Below are 3966 nucleotides of genomic sequence, written 5' to 3' on the forward strand. Positions count from 1 at the left end.
AATTTATCAGATTCTTCCTAGGTGAGATATGATGGTATCTGAAAGGAGGTTTTGATTGAATTAGGGAAGTAAGATAAAAGTAACTAAAGAAAAACACTGACAGGGAAATTGTGTAATGGATTCTCAACAGCCAGACAGTATTATTGGGTTATCAGTGTAAGACTGGCATGGTCACTTTACAGTATTTAAATTCTCTATTATGGAACCCTAGTCATTGATTTACACACACACACATACATATACATATACATATGACAGTCAACATTTGTGTTTTTCAAAGCTAGAAAGGAAAATAAATACATATCATGAACATTCAAGTTATCTGTCATATTTCCAAATTTTAAATAAAAATTTAAATATGTCCATCATGGAAACACTCTAGCTTTTTTTTCTCAAACCAATGCCATCAAGGAATCATGTTTCTGGAATTTGCGATCGAAAGAATGAATATTTTAAAATATAGTGAAGTTTTAAAAAGAAGTGTTTAGTTTAATTATCACTTTAATTCACTATTTTCTCCTTCAGTTTGTCCTTCCCTCTCTCTCTCTGTCTTTTTGTTCTTTCTCTCTCTGTCTCTCCCTCTGTCCATCTGTCTGTCTCTCATATTCTGCGTCTAAGTAGTATCCACCCTCCCATGCTATTTTTCATTCAGTTTGCTAGGGTAGATTGCCGCTAATTCTCTTGCTCTTTACTTCTGCCTCTAATTCTCTTGCTCTTTACTTCTGATATAACATCTACTTTTATTTTTGTTAACACCTACAGCACCTAGTATTCCTAGATGGTCTCCCATCCAAGTACTAACTAGGCCCGACCCTGCTTAGCTTCCGAGATCAGACGAGATCAGACACGTTAGGGTCACATGGCTATAGACTAACATCCACTTTTTTAATCTTCCTCATGCCATTCATTTTTCTCAGCTAGGAAACCGTTTTATGAATTAAGGCTGTGGTACTAAACTATAGAAACAGTTGATCATTCCTTGAAGCTTAGGGTATAACTGAATTTAATTTAGAAGATCAAATAAGTTTTATACCAAATATCAAGTTTTCGACCTATTTACTTGTCCTCTTTAGAATTAATAAACTGAAAGGAAGTACAGTAAATCGTGATAACATTAAAAAAATAACAACAGCAACTATGTGCTGTAACTATATAAACCAAGCATTAATTGATATGCTAACCTATTCTGTGATGCGGGGGGACTGCCCTGGCCTCAAAACCTGGCTCATTTGCATAGCGTAAGTTGTCTCATTAGTGATGAAAGCAGTACTAGGGTGGTTGATATTTTTAATAACTATTCTATTTTAAAGGATTAGTTTAAGCAAATCATGGCAAGTCCTTTCTTCCTACTGGTTGTTGCCTGGTAGTTGTATTTATAATTGAATTCTATGTGAAAGTTAACACTAATTTCTTCCCTCCTGAGAAAGAGACTCAAAGGAAAAATAGCTCTATTTCTTCATCTGTTCTCCGCTGTATCTAGGTGCGATGGGCAGTACTGCAGCTATCTAGGACCAGGATAGGAGCTATATCAGTTTCCTAAAACTGCTGTAACAAAGTACCACAAACTGAGTAGCTTAAAATGAAAGAAATGTGTTCTTTTATAGTTTGGGGGTTTGAAAATCCAAAATTAAGTGTTGGCAGGGCCATACTCCCTTTAATGTCTCTCAGGTCAGGTCCTTTCTTGCTTCTTTCAGTTTCCAGATGCCCAGGAGTCCCTTGGTCTGTAGCTGCATAACTCCAATCTCTGCCTATGTCTGTCTTTTCCCTGTGTGTGTCTGTGTTCACATGACATTTTCCTCTCGTATGTCTTTGCTTTCTCTTATAAGGACACCAGTCATATTGCATCAGGGCACACACTGATGATCTTGTCTCAGATTTATTTCATCTGGAAAAACCCTATTTCCAAAGTAAGATCACATTCATAGGTATGGCTGTTTAGGACTATCTTTTTGAGGAACACAATTCAGCTCTAAGAGGAGCCAATTTGAGTATAGTTCCATCTGAGATCAAAGCCCCTCTCTCCAGTCCAGCTCTTACCTCCACCCCAAGTAGGATGGCAGGTAGAGAGATGGAAAGAACTGAGTCCTTGATTACATTATTGAGTCAACTATAAAACCACCTACCTCTGGAATTCTTGCAAAGCAATAATTTCTCTTATTGGCAAAATAGTTTGAGTTGGCATTTCTGCTAGTCCTAGCTAAATGTCTCCCCACCAATAAAAAGAGAGCTGATTCATGCTGTTGTGGCAAAAATTAAATGAACTAGTGCCAGTCTGAAACTTATCACAGTGTCTGGAATAATGCTAATCATTATTATTATCATTAATGTAGTTATTGTTTGCTGAGAAATTAAAATTAAAATTATTTTCCATTTTTGTCTTTTACTTAAGGTAACAAGTCTTGGTGACAAAGGTCTAGATCTTGATTCACAGATTTTGTTTTGGAATAACTTGGAAAGAAAATTCATTTCGTTAGCTGTTGTCGAATTTGTAAATGTAATTAGTGGGATCAGTCTTTAGTAAGAGCTAACCCAATAAAAAACAAATATTAAATGAATAAATACAACAATATAGCCAACTCATTCCAGTTTATTGATTTCTGACTTTTTATAGATTCAATTCACATTTTAAAAAACTGCTCAAAATATTATAGTGAAGCAGCAAATATCAGTGTCACAGTGGCCATGCACTGATTGCTATGGTAATCTATGATATAAAGATATTGACTTTATTTAATATGAGTCTAGTCATATTTCCAGGTGAGATTACATATTTTCTCTACAAGAAAATAATTACATTGAGTTTCTTGTACTATGTGAACTCAAAACCTTGTCATTAGAAATTTCCTTTCTTCATTCTTTATAAGATTCAGATTATAATCAAATTCCTCACCAGTACTTCCCTAGTAATTTTTCATTGAAATATAATGATTAATTTTGGTGAATTATGTTAAAAGACTATCTTTTAGTTTAGTTTTAAAATTATTAATATTATATCTTCTCTTTATCATAAGAGATAGAATTTATTTACTTTGAGAATGCTTTATTAGAAGACCCCATATACTCAGCATTCAATACATAAATGCTCAATATTTATATATCTTTCTTGTTTACTCTTCCATTGCCTATGGCTAAACAAATCCATTATGATAACATCTTCAATCACACTTCTATATTCTATGTTCACATTTAAAATCAGTTTTCACTATTCTCTGTATATAAATTCTATTATCTTTCTTTGCAAAGAAAAATCAACACTTTTTGTTCCATATACTTTCATTATATTATAAAAAATACCTATTGCCAGGATAACAAAACATTCCTTAGTGTGTTATAAGAGAATACACATTATTCGTACAGTTGCAATGAATTCTCATCTTGTTCTATACCCCACAGAGCCCCCGCTAACATCTGAGGACATTTAGCTTTCATACATGCTATGTACCCTGCCTCATTTTTCTCTTAGATATAGGTCAACTCTATTTCATAGTTCTCACAGCAATTGAGTGTTTGAAGTTATTTGATTTATGTAGTATTTCTTGTGGAATCTTTGTACCAAGAAATGGAATTCTTTCTTTCACCATGACCAAAAAGGGTCCAGCTAAGGAAAATACTTGGCTTTGGCTCATATAGGTGTGATGAGAATTAGGAGCTTTTCATGCTGGTTTACTAGGTAATGGATACTTTAACTACCAGTTCTGTTGACCTGTCCTAGATTTTAAATGTGAATTATTAAATCTGTAATACACAACACAATGCCAAATACACAAAGAATCTCAATAAATATTAAGGTTGAACTACATCATAATTATGAGAGAAGCAAAAAAGGACCAATCCTGACAAATCATAGCCTTCACCCTTTATTCTCAGTCTCAGATCACGAATTTAGGGGGAAGCCATTCTTAAAGTGAAAAATGAGTAGGGAAGCAGGAATCCTTACTATATATATATATGTATATATGTATATAT

The 3966-nt window shown here is 33.8% G+C and overlaps 1 pseudogene; it reads right to left on the reverse strand.

Moving 5' to 3' along the window:
* Nucleotides 1-753: 753 nt before the first annotated feature.
* On the reverse strand, nt 754-871 carry LOC112483435 (annotated as a pseudogene).
* Between the last annotated feature and the right edge of the window lie 3095 nt (nt 872-3966).

The sequence above is a fragment of the Pteropus alecto genome, unplaced genomic scaffold (genome assembly GCF_000325575.1).
Source record: "Pteropus alecto unplaced genomic scaffold, ASM32557v1 scaffold24, whole genome shotgun sequence".
In the NCBI taxonomy this organism is placed as follows: domain Eukaryota; kingdom Metazoa; phylum Chordata; class Mammalia; order Chiroptera; family Pteropodidae; genus Pteropus; species Pteropus alecto.